Source organism: Mustela lutreola, chromosome 5 (assembly GCF_030435805.1).
Source record: "Mustela lutreola isolate mMusLut2 chromosome 5, mMusLut2.pri, whole genome shotgun sequence".
NCBI lineage: Eukaryota > Metazoa > Chordata > Mammalia > Carnivora > Mustelidae > Mustela > Mustela lutreola.
The window spans coordinates 144,214,615-144,231,569 of record NC_081294.1 but is presented as its reverse complement, the minus strand read 5'-3'; positions in this window follow the sequence as shown (position 1 = coordinate 144,231,569).

Here is a 16,955-nt window from a genome sequence, read left to right as displayed (position 1 = left end):
CAGTAAGTGACTGATGAAAAGAAAAAAAAATCAATGGAAATGGAGAAGAAATGATCAGTGATGCTGGAGGAAAACCAGGAGAGGATGACATTTTGGATTCCAAGTCAAGTAAGTATATTGACAAAGAGAAAATGACCAACTCCAAGTGTGGCTGAGAGGGGACAGAACAGGAAGAGTAAGAATGAGCACCAGATCTACTAACATGAGGTCACGGGGAGATTGGCATAGAAGTGACAATGAGAAGCAGGAACACCTCCAATTCCAGTGCTGTAAGGACTGTAGGAAGGGGGCACCTGGGTGGCTCCATTGGTTAAGCGTCTGACTCTTGATTTTGGTTCAGGTCATGCTGTCAGGGTCCTGAGAACGAGCACCATGTCTGGCTCCATACTCCGCACATCCTCTTAATCTCCTCTGCCCCTGCCTCCCTGCCTGCTTGCATGTAATCTGTCTCTCTTCAAAAGTATGTAAATGGGGGAAATCAGAGGGGGTGATGAACTATGAGAGACTGTGGACTCTAAGAAACAAGCTGAGGGTTTTGGAGGGGAGGGTGTTGGGGGTTGGGTGAGCCTGGTGGTGGGTATTATGGAGGGCACGTATTGCATGGAGCACTGGGTGTGGTGCGTAAACAATGATTCTTGGAACACTGAAAAAATAAAATAAGATTTAAAAAAATTATATAAATAAAATCTTTAAAGAAAAGAAAAAGACTGTAGGAAGAAAAACAAGTCAAGCACTTTATGCTTGTGAGGGAAAGAGTATCCTGAGGGGATAATAAGTTCTTCATTAGAGCCAGAAAATGAAGTAGACATTCAGAAATATTAAAGCAGGGGATTTGATGTTGAATCATGGACTTCAGAGGGCAGAGTGGAAGAGTTTTAGATGTTGAGGTGGAGATGGGGGAAATAGTTAGGGGATGCTCTTTCCACCTCCTAGTGGAGATCAGGATGCAAGTGATGGATGATATCCTGGGAATCTGCCTTCCACAATAACATATCCCTAAAGGGATAATGCAGTTAGTCAAACACAGATGGTGGCAAGGGTGTGAGTTTTGGCGATAGGGACTGTTTGCATTTTTGGGTTTCCTTGTGGACCCACGGGTAGAGGGTCAAGGTGGTACTTATAAGCCATCTTGAGAGGTGCTCTTAGTCTCATTATATAGTCTTCCTCTTGACCTTTGATGAAGGGCATGGCAGATGTAGAGGAGGCATGATCTTATTTCCAGTCATTTAGTTGAAGAATGAGCTAACACCAAATGTAGGGGCTCTACCTTAACCCTGTTCATGAGACTGATAACCCTGGGGAGGCTGAGCATCACTCTGTGTTGCACCCCCGCCCCCCTTCCTGATGATAGTTCTAAAGGCCTAGAGGTGCCCTGGTTGGAATAAACCATGGAGATCGAACATGCTATGTTCAGTCAAGTGTAGCCAACTGATTAGTGACCTGATAGCCCACATCTGCTGCCTGGGACCTGAGGTCCCTCTTTGGAGAGGGCTCCTGCTAAGGAGGGAAGGAGCCAAACACAATGAGCGAGGTCAGTAACAAACTTGGGTACAAGGAATGGAGTAGGTTAGACAAAAAATCTGAAGGAACCATGTTCTGTGTGAGACTGCAATGTCTGCCAGAAAGTGCAGAACTCCTGTGCCCCCTGGGAGGGACAGAATGGAGTACCTGGCAGATATCCCTGCAGAGCTATTACTGGGAGCTCAGCATGGAGCTGAAGGCCATGCTTCAGTAACCAGATAAGGATTTGTGCAATTAGAGGTGTTACTGTTAATATGAATGCCCTTTATTACCAATAGACTAATGAAGCCTGGTTAAATTTCTGTTACATAATAATGAAAGCAAATTGCTCTGCTAGCCTGTGAGCTCAGAGGGACAAGGCTATGCTTATATTTCCCACTGGGTACAGCCTAATAAATGTGTTGAAGTGGTTATATAAAATGATTAGAAAAACCATCTTATGCCTAGACCCGAAGTTGCAGAAGCTTAGTGAGTGTTCAGAAGTCTTCCATGACAATTTTGAGCTGGAGAGGAAGAAGAGAAACCAAGTTAGGTTCATGAAACAAAGTAGCTTCACTAACAGATTCAGTTATTTTTTTTTCAATCAGAAATATTCTTGTCAAATCAAATGTTACAGGATACACTCTGATCCTTGACTCACATCTTAAAATGGTATATAATGTAAAAGTCTAGTATAATGTGGCTAACATTTTGAACAGGAGGTGGATGGTGAATACAAATTTGACTTAAATATATCCGTATAACCAGAGAAAAATGATGGATATCTTTGAGAATTTTTGCTGAGAGGCCACAAAAACAGGGACTAAAATGAGAGGGACGAAAAGTACAGACTAAATTAATAAGGTGTCCAAATAAATATGGATAAGAAAGAAACTAAGCAAAGGGTACAACACTTGAGATCGGAAATTTAGTAAATTTAGTAAAATAGAGAATCTAGGGGTAGTAATGAAAAGTAGAGCAAGTGGAAACTTACTTTCCCTTTGGGTCTTGACTTAAATTTAACCTTCTCCAAGGACCTCCTCAGACCACTCCATCTAAGTTTGTGCCCATTTTATTTTGTAGTGACTCAGACTGTAACCTTGCATCTGTAACTGTATGGTCTGCCTCCTTCACTGAGTGGAGAGTTTTAGGAAGGCAGAAGCCAGGCTGGGCTTTATCATATGTTTTTATAATGGATCACAATACCTACTACATCATAGGCACAAATACTGGCTCAACAAATGAATGAATGAACAAATGGATTAAAGGGTAAAAAGAATATGTGTTAAAATTTGTGATTTTCCTGGGGCACCTGGGTGGCTCAGTGGGTTGAACCTCTGCCTTCGGCTCAGGTCATGATCTCAGGGTCCTGGGATCAAGTCCCGCATAGGGCTCTCTGCTCGGCAGGGAGCCTGCTTCCTCCTCTCTCTCTGCCTGCCTGTCTGTCTACTTGTGATCAAATAAATAATAAATGATCAAATAAATAAATAAAATATACTTGTGATCAAATAAATAAATAAAATATTAAAAAATATTTAAAATAAATATTTAAAATATTTTTTAAAAAATTTGAGATTTTCCATATTGGTAGTGGACCAGTAGACCAGTAATCTTCAAAAGTAATATATTCAAATGCAGTTATGCCTCTTTGTCCCAGGAATAAGCACCCATACTTTTGAGATAAACCAAGAACTTCCGAAAGGTCTTTACTGAGGGAAGTGCACTTATTTAAAGAATTCTGGGAATGAGAGATGAGCTCTTGCTGGGTGTATCAGAGAGAGGACCTTGGCTTATATGGATAATGCTGGAGACGCTAAAGATTCTATAGTGCAGATACCCATGTAGAAGATAAACTGTATTTAAGGATAAATAATGGGCAAATTATACGAGATTTCCTCAAAGCAATCCTCTGAAGTCACAGCTCCTAGATAAGTGAGTTGGCAAAACCTGTTCTTGCAGTCTGCTATTCCTCCCACGTGGTGTGGTTGTTCCTTTAAGGGAATTGCGTGTTTCACAAGTTGATGTCATACTCACCCTGAGCTCCCTAGTTATTAACTGAGAGAGCCTATGAGTGATGAGTCTGCACCTGGGGGAGGGGAGTGGTGTGCGTCAGAGACCTGTCAGTTCCAGTCCCTCTCCCTGGTGGCTACCCTCTTGTAGCCTTGACGGAGGATACACATGGCTCTGCCATGAACCTACACACATTGAATCTATCTGTTCACATTGTGGCAGGGTTGTTGGTTTTTTTTGTTTTGTTTTGTTTTTTTCCTCTTCTGGAGTTGCATTTTTGTCCTGTGCTTCAAGAAAAGCAGATATCCTAGATTCTGCATTGCAGGTCATTTGAAAACTCAGTTAGGGTGACCATAAGTCAAAACTGGCTCATTTTTGACTCTTGCTTTGGCATATTTATTAATAGCTCCTCCTTTTGATCTGAGGAATATCCTGGGCTGGATTATAAATTAGTCCTAACAGGGAGTCATTCCTCAAGAGGGTGCTCTGGTTTCTAAAATCTAGAAAGGAGTCACTAATGAGGACTAAACTGTAGTGAGCCCTGGCAGGGTGCATGCAAAATACCCAGAAATATCAGTGCAAGTTACTAGCACTCAGTTTTTTTTTTTTATTTTTTTATTTATTTTTTTTTTTTATAAACATATATTTTTTATATACATATATTTTTATCCCCAGGTCTGTGAATCACCAGGTTTACACACTTCACAGCACTCACCAAATCACATACCCTCCCCAATGTCCATAATCCCACCCCCTTCTCCCCAACCCCCTCCCCCCGGCAACCCTCAGTTTGTTTTGTGAGATTAAGAGTCACTTATGGTTTGTCTCCCTCCCAATCCCATCTTGTTTCATTTATTCTTCTACCCACTTAAGCCTCCATGTTGCATCACCACTTCCTCATATCAGGGAGATCATAGGTTTCTGAATATTCCTGACTTCCACGTTGGCCTGTTGTATCTGGGTTGGTGGAAATCAGGACTTACCAGCAATATATATGTGCAACTTCTAGGTCTCTTGGCAATCCTAGAACTAATTCTTCAGAATCTTTATGCCAATATATATCTCTGTAATGAAACAAAATGTAAATGAAATGTCCAAGGAACTCCATAAATAAAGGAATAAGGTAGTTTCTGAGGTTTAAAATCAGATTGCCGCTAGCAATGTAGAATCTTCTCGTGTCTTACATTGCATCATTATTATAATATTAACCTTCAACCTCCTTGGATGTATGGGGTGAAAGTGCTGATGAATGAGTAGGGGTATGGCTGGGTAGTAACCACAACCCGTGTGTGTGTGTGTGTGTGTGTCTGTGTGTGTGTGTGTCTGTGTGTGTGTAGGTATTTTCCATGTTTTCCTCCAATAGACATTGAGCACTTGTTCTGGGCCACAACCTTGCTTTCTGTGAGTTTCTTAAGATAAGGAGAGAACAAGTCTACAGAAATGTGGTTACCTTATTATTATTTTTTTAATGCGTTTTTCCTCTTAACTTCATACTATGCAGCTGGGTGACACAAAATATTTCTTTTTTTTTTTAATATTTTATTTTATTTTTTTAAACATTTTATTTATTTATCAGAGAGAGAGAGAGGGAGAGAGCGAGCACAGGCAGACAGAATGGCAGGCAGAGGCAGAGGGAGAAGCAGGCTCCCCGCCGAGCAAGGAGCCCGATGTGGGACTCGATCCCAGGATGCTGGGATCATGACCCGAGCCGAAGGCAGCTGCCCAACCAGCTGAGCCACCCAGGCGTCCCTACAAAATATTTCTTTACGTTTCTTTACCCTCACACTGCTAAAGTTTAGTTCTTTTAGGTTTGCTTCATGGCAAGAACTGGTACAGGCATCTGGCTTTCTAAAGATCCACATCTTTGACTAAAGGCACACGTCTCCTGTGCATATTTTCACACCATAAATTAAGCAGATTTTACCTTTCATCACAATTTTCTTTCTCCCTTGATGAGTAAGGAGGGCGTTGGTGGAAATAATTTGATGAATCTTTTCTTCTTTCTTTGAGCTGGAGTGAATATAGATAGTAGGCTTCAAAGCAGCAGGAATCATGCCCATTTAATTCAGCTCCTGTGCTTAGCACCTGTCACGATGGCTTGCACATGCGAGGTATTCCATTAGTATGTACTTAATGAATGAAGTATCTGGTAGTTCTAAAAATCATAGATTTTAAGCTACAGTCATGTTTTATACTCCAGCTTTTGATACTTTTATGATTTTTTTCAAGTTCTATTTTTTATGTGAAGATGATCTTTTTCTTAAACTATTTCACAGGAGATATTTTCTGTGCCCCGATGGGCAAAGAAAATCAAGATCACAGATGGGTAAGGATTTTGAATCTCCGCTAGCTAATGTGATTCAAATTCTTGACTCAGCAAATTATTATATTCCATAAACCTTCATAATCATTCAGTAGGGAGATTTACCTTCAGGCCCATATAGGCTCCAATGCAGGTATTTACTAAGGAACTGGAGGAAGGTTTCATTCTTTGTTCTTTGGCACAAGTGGGAGGGGTAGTACCAGAAACCTACTAACGTTAACGTTACACGATACAATTTAACTTTTGACTATTTCAGAAGTTGCAGTGGATGCTGCCTACAGAGGAAAGATGCTCTGTGGAAATGAAAAAAATTGAAGTAAATGGAAAATTTTGTTTTTAGACTCTAGGACTCCTCTCAGGGGCCCTGACCCAGGGCAGTGGTATAAAGGAGCCAGGGAAGAAAAAAGGGGTTTGTGAATTTTTGCCCTGATTCCCACTTCTTCTTGGGAAAGAGGAGGTGAGTGTGGGGCTACCTCAACAGGACAACTCAGAAAATATAAGCTGTTATCTGCTGGTCCAGTTGAGAGGCTGGTACTCTCAGCCAGTGGTCGCAGGGCAAAGAAAGGGAAGAGAAGAGTATTGGAAGCATGTCTGGCTCACAGCGATGCCTGTGTAAACAATGCCTGCTTCCTGGCCATCCAGGGTGGACCTCCCAGGAAAGACAGAGTCAGTGGAGCTGTTCGCCATTCCATCCAAGAGAACCTCCCACAGAGGTTTCCCAAGAGGGTGTTTTGTGTGGCAGGGACAACCTGGATTACTAGGGACTGACCAGGAAAGGGCTACCAGAAGAATACATGTGTTTTTCCTTGGCAGGAATTGCAGCCAGAGCAACTTATCATGGAATGAGGGGGAATATCTCTGGAAAGTTCTGGAGGGTTCTGATGAGTTAGAGTCAGCATTTGTACATCCGTTGCTCAGAGGACCTCAGTAACAGATGATAGCCACACTCTGTATATACTTCTCTTGACCCCAATCTCTCTTTCCCTGCTGGATTTCACCATGGGAGTGTCAGAAATGGCAGTTAGCAGAGAGAGAGAGAAAGAGACTTGGTTAAGTAGAGAAGGAAAGAGAACACATCTCATTTGTTTCTTCCCATTGCCATTTGCAAGTGGCTGACCTTCCGCCACAACCTGATAGCAAAGTTGAGTTTGGGTTATTATCTAGGCCTGAGTAATAATCTTAATTAGAGAACTGAGACAGTTTTGGGATATGAAAGTGACTGGAGGACATTTTTTACTTTAAATGAGAGCAAAAACTTTGGAGGCTTACCAGAGAGTTTCTTTCAAGGGCAAGAGAAAGGTTTTCCTTCACTGAGTAAGCTTTAAAGGGACCGTGGGAGACGAAGTTTTATTTTGAGTATATCCCACAAGTCATGCTAGGTTAGTTTGTCTGTGATACAACTTCAAATGGAAAAGGGGAATTTATGCAATGGAGCTCAGTGCAGCAAACGTAGATGACTCTCACACAGGGACGATACCGAGAATAGGAAAGCTCTCAATAATCTGCTTTACTTTCTCTCAGGTCTTCTCTTGTTTCTCTTTGCATCACATCTTCCCTCTCTGTATAGATCAGTCTGCTTTGGTTTTCCACAGGACAGGTGTAGGCAGCCCTACAGGCAGCAAAGAAATTCAAGAAATTAAGTGGTGTTTCCAGGTCTCATTCCTTTTTAAAAAATTAACATATAATGTATTATTTGCTTCAGGGGTACAAGTCTGTGAATCATCAGTCTTACACAATTCACAGCACTCATCTTGGTCCCATTCTAAAATTGCTGATACGTAGGGAATTTTCTGTGCTTATCTTGTATAACTCCCCCTTGTAGGTACCTGGGTAGGTAATTCCAACAGGTATGCAGGGACCGACCAATGCAAATGAGCAGCACGTTTTTGGAAATAGGGCCATTGGTTGGCCAGGGAAGTCCATCTTCATTTAATTCAAAGACATGCAGTATAGCGGGCATAGGAAGACAGCCAGGATCCCAGGTATTAGCAGTTCATCTGTGGTAGAAGAACATTAGGTTTGGGGCACCTGGGTGGCTCAGTGGGTTAAAGTCTCTGCCTTCGGCTCAGGTCATCATCCCAGGGTCCTGGAATGAAGCCCTGCATTGGGCTCTCTGCTCGGCGGGGAGCCTGCTTCCTCCTTTCTCTCTGCCTGCCTCTCTGCCTACTTGTGATCTCTGTCAAATAAATTAATAAAATCTTTTTCTTTTTTTTTTTTTTAAAAAAAGGGACATTAAGTTTTATGGACTGAAATCTCATAAGAAATTTCAGTGGTTACACATATATGATATATTGTGTATGTGTTTTATAGTATAGTATAGTATTTATAGTATTTTCTGCTGATTAAACATCTTTATAAAACTCCCTGGGCAGTATACTTGTTCTGTATTTTATATACGTCTGAGATTTCTGGGAAATCTATACCACCCTGCAGTTACCTGAGAAAGTTTATACAAGTTTGCATGAGTTGATGTGTAATCTTGGTCCATTTGATCATTTTGCTACATTTTCTTAATAGAGTCATGCTCCCAGTTGTAAATATTTTGAACTGGGGAGACACGAATTGACATAGTTTGGGTTCTCTGAGAAGAGAACGGGCAAGTAGAGAGCTGCATAGAAGGAGGTATGTGAAGGTCTGTGTTACCATATCTGTGAAGGTCCTTGGGGTCTAGATCTGACTGCTCAAGGCTGGGAAAAGAACTTCCAGAAGGGAAGAGTCAGAACAATCCCCTGAGCTTCCCTTGGAAGGCCAGGCATTGTTGGTATCTCCACGAGCCCAAGGTAGAGGGGAGTAGGGTCCTCAAAACGTGCTTACTGCCTCATGAGAGAGGCAGAATTAGCTCTGAAGCTTGTTCTCTTGTCCCTCCAAAGAAAGTTTAAAAGACATCCTTATAAAGTTCAAGCCATTTCAAAATAATTTAACTGTGCTGCAGAAAAGAGATTAGGAATACTTCTTGCAAATACAAGAGTATCTGACACCTGATGAGGGAAAACACACCACTCCACCTGTCACTCATCTTGATAACTGCATACCCCTTGCTACTGAAGTGAATGCTGGCCTTTATTATTTTAGGATTATAAAATTCCTACTACTATCCCGTAGGACAATACTGTACAGCATCTCCTGCATTTATTCCTGTCTTGGAAAGAAGAGCCACCAATAGGTTTCTCACCGTTTCTGGTGTTTCTTTCCCATTGCTTCAGTAAACAGAAGTCTGTCCATAGAGCATAGTTGGCTGGTGAACAGTAGAGCAGTAGAGGGTTTGCTCTTCTCTCTCCCTTCCCTTCTTTCCTTTCCTCTCCCCTCCTCTCCCTTTCCTTTCGTTCGCTTCGTTTTCCTTCCCTCCCCTCCCCTCCTCTCTTCTTCTTCTTTTGCAAATATGATCCCAAGCATATTTAGGTTCCTGATCATTTTGAGCCCTTCTCCATTGTCATAACTATTCTGCCTTTTCTCGTTTTCTTAGTGCAGGCCATTGCTTTTTCCAGGCCCCAAAGAGCCATCCTAGCTAGTGTGTTTGTACCATCTCTCAAGACTTTTGCCAGATTATTTAACTCCTGTGTCAGAGGAGCGTGTCCCCATATCGATAAGCTGTCTCTTTCCTGACTTTCATGCTCCATATTCTGCCCCAGTGCCCTTGGTGTCCAGCCCCGTACATACTGCCCTGGCTCCTGATGAATCACATTTGCCAGTCTGCAGCTCCTTCTGCATTCCTCTTCTCCCCTAGCAGGCCCAGGACTGGCGTGGCTGGGTCGTGCTATGATTTGAACCTCGTTAATAGTCTTATAGAATGGAGGTGGTGGAGAACCTTTGGAGGGTGTATGTTCTTCCTCAAGGCTTTGCATCATCTCTAAGCCTGGGCAGAGTGCTAGGGTTTGAGAGGAGTGAGCCACTCAGCAGGGCTAGAGAGTTCAGTGGGATCTCTCCAGTGTCTCAACCCCGATGCCCCACCATGAGTGGCTTACCGCCTGGGGTTGAGAATTCAGCTTCCCTTCTCTAGACCTTGCTTTATAATATCCTGTTGGGCCTGATCTTAAGCTTTTTCTGCCCTCTGGTTCCAGTAGATGAAAACATCTTTAAACTTCCAAGGAGACCCTCTGACTTTTATTAAGGGCCTTTTTCATTTCGAGATGGATCCCCTCCGAGTGTCATTGAATTTCTACAGGGCATCAGTAGCAGCCAGCAAAAGTTGTTTGATTCTTTGGTTTTTATAATTTCATTTTCCCTCAGCCTCTCCAAAATCCAAGGCCCTGCACTTGTCACTGCTTTTTGTTACAGCGATGACTCGTTCCAGTTTACCTCAGGTAGAAGTTTTAATAATTGTACCACCACAGCAATGATAAAATATTCCAGCTACTACCATTGAAGGGGCCCTCATTATAAGCTCTATAAAATTCCATCTTATAATTTGCTTTCCAGGATGACTTTTAGTGCCAACTACCTGATGTTGGGATCCCCGGAACCCAGGCTTGAGGTGGAGATATGTTAGCAGGAGAATAAGGATCCTCTTGGGCACAGTTATCTGTCGGGGAGGGAGGGAAGCAGGCCTGGCTGGGCTGGTGGGAGCGGAGCTGCTCTATATGACCGCAGCGGTCACAGGCGCCCAATTCTTAGGTTCTCTGGAGCCGGGAGAATCTTTCAGAGCTGTCCCAAATCGGGGCAAGACAGCTGAGCCCTTGTATCTGAGCACTGATCAGGAGCTGGAGTCACGCTTTCTTGGGAAGAAGTGTTTGTTGCCCGTTGACTCTTTGCACCCAAGGATAATTCACTAAATGGGACTCAGCTGGGAGCCCTCTGCAGCCTGCAAGTCTACCAGCTTCGAGAGTAAAGCTGCTGAGATCTGAGGCTTGGTTTGCAGCCAGAGTTGTAGGTCATGCAGTTGTCCCTCCAAGCCTGTGTAGATTTATATAGTTTAGGACCAGTTTTGTCCCATATTGTTTTTACTACCCCCCAAAAAAGAAATCACACATGGAATTATTTAATAAATATGCCTTGGAAAAATCTTAAAATCACTTCAGCTTCAACATTCTCAGTGTTTAGGCAAAGAATTGGGGGTGCAGGTAGGTCAAGTGATTTGTGAGGGGGTCAAGAAGATAGGGTGGTGAGTCTTGAGTTCAGGTCCTCTGTCTTCACACCAGTGTTTGTTCCCTCATAAAATGTGGTCCGTCTCTTGAATGCTAATATTATGACTCATTTCCCATAAGTGAAAGTTTGAGAATCAGATTTCCCCTGCAACATGCTGTTGACTCCAAAGACAGTTTGTTTTCCCCTCATTTTTGGGAAGCTTTGTTTCTTTTTGTAGGACCTGGTTATTACATAGGTGAAGGTTTTTTCTTGATTTTTTTTCCAGATTTTTTTATTTTATTTATTTGACAGGCAGATCACAAGTAGGCAGAGAGGCAGGCAGAGAGAGAGAGAGGGAGAGAGGAGGAAGCAGGCTCTGCTGAGCAGAGAGCCTGATGCGGGACTCGATCCCAGGACCCTGAGCCGAAGGCAGAGCTCTAACCACTGAGCCACCCAGGCGCCCCACATAGGTGAAGGTTTTAAGCCTTCCTGGAAGGCGACTCGTGGTCATTGATAACATATTGTACTTTTATTGTTAAAAACTATTGTGGCTTAAGTTTCTTTTTTGCTGAATTCAACGAACAAGGAGAATTTTACCAGGGTAAAAGTGGAAATTCAAGAGTAAGTCGCGTAGTCTCACTTTGTTTTCTGAAATGAATTCTTTCCCTGACATTATGAAGGTTGAACACTCAGGCATTCTTTTCCCATAGGATTACCCCTGTTTCCACTGAAAGGCTGTTGTGAATCTGGGAGTTCTCCCTTGAACTGGGGAAAGTTTTACCTTTGCCTTTTCTCACTATCCCTCCTCTTCTTAGCTTGGTCTTTCCCAAAAGAATTCCCTCTGAAATGTAATTTCTGCTTCTGGACCGGGCAAGTAAATGGTCTTCAATTTGAGGATTAAGTTCGGTAGCCTTTTAGTGAGCCTCAGTAATGAGGTAAGTATGGGGCTGCATGTCAGGATACCGAAGTGTTCAAGATAGGCTATCTGCCCCAGAAGAACTTGGTCTGATGGGGAGGAGATAAAAACCTAGAGTAATAATTCCACTATTAAGTATTGTGTGTTCAAAGACCTACCCGAGCTGAAGATTCACAGAGGAAGTTAAATAACTTTATACCTGCGGCATTTGAGAATAAGTATTGTCTTCTCACATGGTATTGTCTTCAGATGGCTTTGGTTCACACTTGCGTGGGGCGGGGCGGTGTAGCATGCCAAACAGGAGTGATTTCTAATGCTAATTGGCAAATACTGTGAACCAAAGTGAAACTCGGTACAATGCTGTGGGAATTGGGGAGCAGAGGGTTGCCCAGAAGAGGCAGGAGGCAGAGAGAAGCTTTCTGGGGGGGACGAAACAAATTGAATAAACAAGTAACACCTGCTTTCGATGGCAATCCACCAGAGCTGTGAGAATCATCCAGAAGTGGGGAGAGAAGCCTGGGCAGGAAGGATACACTTGTCCACGTTACAGTTTTGCCTGAGGCTGGTCCTGCTTGGTTTAATCAGACACTTTCCTGGAATGTATGTTACATTACCTAACATGTAACCTTACCTAAATGACCTTTGGATTTTGGAATAAATGGTAATGTCTTGTTGAAGCTATCACTGCTGGGTGTTGAGTATGCATTTCTCTAGGAACTGCTTTTAATTAGTACAATGTTTTAGTTTGCCCATCATATAGGCAAGTAAGATTTCCTGCATCGATAGTATTTACGTTTATGCTTCAATTAGTCTCAAATGTCAGTTGTACGACCCAGGAAATCCCAGAAAGTAGCATTTTGTATTTTCAAAATAAAATACATGTTTCGAATGCATTATTCATAATGAACTGTATATGCAGTTACTCTTGGTTTTGTCAGAGCCGGTCATTTACTATAATTTATTTTCTTGGAGGAAATGTAGTGGTTTTATAAGGTGATAGAGGTAGGAGATGTCTCTCCATCTCTCACATTGTATCGGCTCCTGGCTTTTCAGACGGCCCTTCATTCCTTTTACCCTTTTCCTGTGGGTTTTTTTTTTGTTGTTGTTGTTGTTTTGTTTTGTTTTTGTTTTTAATTTGGAACATTCTAAAGAACATTTGAACACTTTCTTCTAGATTTTCTTGCAGTATCATAATGGACTTAGTGTTTTTAGCAAACTCAATATGTTATTGTTTGGGAGGAAAAATTTTACCATTCAAGGTTTTGGCTGCCCTAAGAATTGAATAGACACGAAACAGATTAACAGAAGATCGAATTTAATTATGTATGTTTGGGGAATCCACATAAACATGACATATTATAAAACAAGCAAGATGAGGTATCTGTCATTCTGGACAGAGGAGAAGGGATAAGGGCCTGAGGCTTAAAGGGAAGAAAACAATGGGAAGGGAAATGTTTGGTATCAGATAGGTGCTGGGCTATTGAGAATCAATGGAACAGAGAGGGACTTTGATCAGACAGGTCTTGCTGGGTTCCTCCCTCTCTACCCCTCTTAGTTTCTGTTAGGTTTGGTTATCTGTGGGTATAGCTCAACTTTGGGAGTAGATTGTTTACCTAAATTCATGGAGGCAGGTGGGGGAGAGGCAAGAGAAACACAGTGAATCTTCTGTTCCATTAAAAAAAAAATCAGCTTAAAAGAATGACACAAATGCTCAAAAAACCCATTTGGGGACGGCAGATTTTGCTCCTCTGCATTACGCGTTACAGTCATTATTTTTGTGTAAACATGTGAGTAAAGTAAGGATGGCAATGCAACATGGAGATATAAATACTGTATTTCTAAAGACCTGGATCATTTTTGGTATTCATACCTAAGAAATGAGGGAAAAATTGGTAAAGCAAGTCTGATATGCACTTGTGTTTCGTATTTGAAACATTCATGTCATATTCATAACTTTTCTCAAAGATGTTAAATAGGGAAATGAACTTAAGTCCAAGTTAAAGGGTGTTGATTATAGCAGGGTCTGCTGCAGAAGGTTGTACGTCACCTAGATGCCCTTCCAGAGAGGACAGGTTAAATAATCGGTAGCCCTACCACAGAATGTTCCACAGCCTTTCCAACGCGAGGGGAAAATGTGTGTGCCACCTTCTCCAGGAGGTACTGTGTGAGAAAGACGAGGTTTAGAACAGCTTTTATAGGGTGGCTCCCATTCGTATAAATAAAAACGTTACTCTTCCATGAAATTCATACAACCGGTGTGAATAGGGTACAGCTGTGCAGGGGACTATTCTAGGTGCTTAGGACCTAGTGGTGACGGAAACAAAGTATTCTCATGGAACTGATACTGGAGTGGAAGCAGACAGATATTGAAAAATGTCTCATTATGTTACATAGTGATAGGGAGTGTTAAATACAGTACAGCCAAGGAAGTATGAGAGGGAGAATCAGGGACCGTGGTTGCTCTTGCCCATAAGAGACAAGGATAAAGTGACATTGGAGCAGAGGCTTGACATTAGTAGGAACAGATAGGAGGGAATGACGACAGGGGTGATCTCTCTAGATTTACTACTGTGAGTTTTGAGTCATGTAAACCTTTTTCTTAAATTACAAGAACGAGAAACACCTAAAATTCAACATAAACATGCATAAATGAACCTAGGACATTATCGAAGTTGAAAACACGGCCACACAAAATAGAAGTTTCATTCAAGTAACTTAACCCTTGGTGGGAGGTATCCTAAGGGCAGTATAACAATGAAATCTTAAACTTGGCTTAGCAGTTTCGTTCTAAGTATTGCTGGTGGTATTGTAATTCTGAAACAATTTCTGTATGTTGGAAGATAGAGCTAATGAATTAAGATACCGATCTTTAGTGAGTCAGAATTTTTACTGTAGAAGAAGGCTGATGACAAAAAGGATATTGTAGGATATGAGGAGACCCTGTGTTAGGGCATGGGAGAACAGAGTTTTTGTGAGATTTGAAGACTTAAAATTTTGGAGCATATCTTTAGGAGAATTAAAAGAATTAGGTAAAGAACCTGAAAAAGCGCTCTTTAGCCTCATAGTAAATGTTTCTCACATCTGTTGGTGTTGAATTTGACTTGAAATCATGGTTGTTTTCTTGCTTTCTTTGGTGGAAAGGTCTAGAAACAAGCACATCCTCATAACATGTTTCCTAAATCCATTCACCAACAGAGATGACTGAAATGACCTGCAGTAATGGTTGTCTCCAGGTCTGGGCTGGAAAAGTACAAGGAGGAACATTGCCTAACCTCTCGTGCCAGACTCCCTCACAGGCTCCAAGACTAATGGGATCCCGTCAGAATGACATGCACGGATAGGTCCTAAAGCTTTCTGTCCAGCTTTGCTGTGTATATTCATATACTGGAATGCTAATACAAAGCTATCATCCCTGAGCAGTGTTCACTTCATAACACTGTGTCAGGGCCTTCTGATGGCCAAATTGGCTTGGGAGTGATGTTGAATCAAACTCAGGGGCATTGAGAAAGTTTCATAAGAAGAATTAGCCTATAGAACCAGCCTAGAATGGGTGTGCCTAAAAGAGGGCACAGACGGCTGTCTACAGGGACAGCTGGTGGCATGCATTTCCCCACAGACCTTGCCCTGCGATTAGGAGAATCCATAAACTGGTGAAATTGTTTCTTTGGGAATATCCTGGGGGGCTGTTAGCTAGTTGCTGCTTACCCAAGGAAAAGCAATGGTTTGCTGTCCTCATACTGAGTTTTTTTTTTTTTTCCTTCTCCTCTGTTTTTGTCTTTCATTAATGAAATTAATCTATTAATTGGTCTCTCTAGTATATAAAAGAACACACCAATAAATGTCTCAGAGTTCTTTTTCTATATTTCCCAAGTTTGCTTACATTCAGGAAATCCCATTATGTCTGAAAACCAGTTGTACCAGGGAAAATAGGTTCTCCATACCCCCTCTCTTTTTTTTTTCTTAAATTAAAGACTCTACAAGAACAAAAATACCTTCTTATAAGGATCTTTTTTGAGTTGATAACTAGCTGTGTTAATGACCTTAAAATCTTTAAGACCACTGGTTTTCCCATGTACTCATTAATTCTTCCAAAATACCCAAGAAATAATTAGCATTCAAATAAAAGCAGAAATACTGGGGTCCACCAGAATATTGGTGAGATGTCAGAGACCGTATTTAGAGTGAAAATTATAAGAAAATACCAAATACATGGGATGAATTGGTTGGCATATAAAAAGACCTGAAAGCAAGTAATTACTGGAGTAAAAGGAAACGGGAACAGGAAACAGCAGAAATTGTCCAGAGAAGTAATGAATGGGTAGTTCAGTGTCATGCAGACGGGGTTAGAAAGAAATTGCTCCATGAAAATAATAGTGGGGAAATAGTAGCATAAATACAATCCTGGTAGAAATTTCAGCCAGGTTTGATACTGCAAAGCTTTTGAATACCCTTTGTGAATGAATGTGAGCCTTCAAAACACCATGTTACTCCTGACACAGTGGGCCTATCTATACATGAGAGAGTGCTAAAGGCATGATTCTAAAGCATGCTGCTCCCAGGAAGCATGAGGGTTAGAGACTCACTTTGATTTGCATGGTGGTAAATTAACATCAGTTTCTCATGTGTGAGTAGGTGGGTGGGGTGGGGGACAGACTCAAAGGAAAAATACACATGCTATGGAAAAATGCAAATAAGTACAGAATAAATGATCCTCTTGTTCTGCAAATAGAACCTACTGGAACACATTGAAATGAAACCATCAGGAGATAGGAGAGCCTACCTCCTAATGCAGGATAACATTGCATTAGAGTGGAGTCAACGTCTTGGCAAAATTTGTGTGGGGGGAGAAAAAAAGGTCTTTAGCTGGTTTAACTTAGACTGGACCTTGTCGTTAAGAATATGGAAATAATGTAGTAAGAGTCCACAGAAACTGGCATTTCTAAGAAGACAGTTGGAAGGCTGATCAGACCTCTATTTGATTTGGCATTTAAGTAAATTGGACCTAAAATGTGAAGGGAGCCAGAAGGGCAATCACATGTACAGGCCGAATACCGTTACACAAATGTACCGCGTCACTCTTCCCACTTAAACAAATGATTACCAGCAGAACGATGCATTGGAAATTCAGTCTGTGTTACTCTGGAA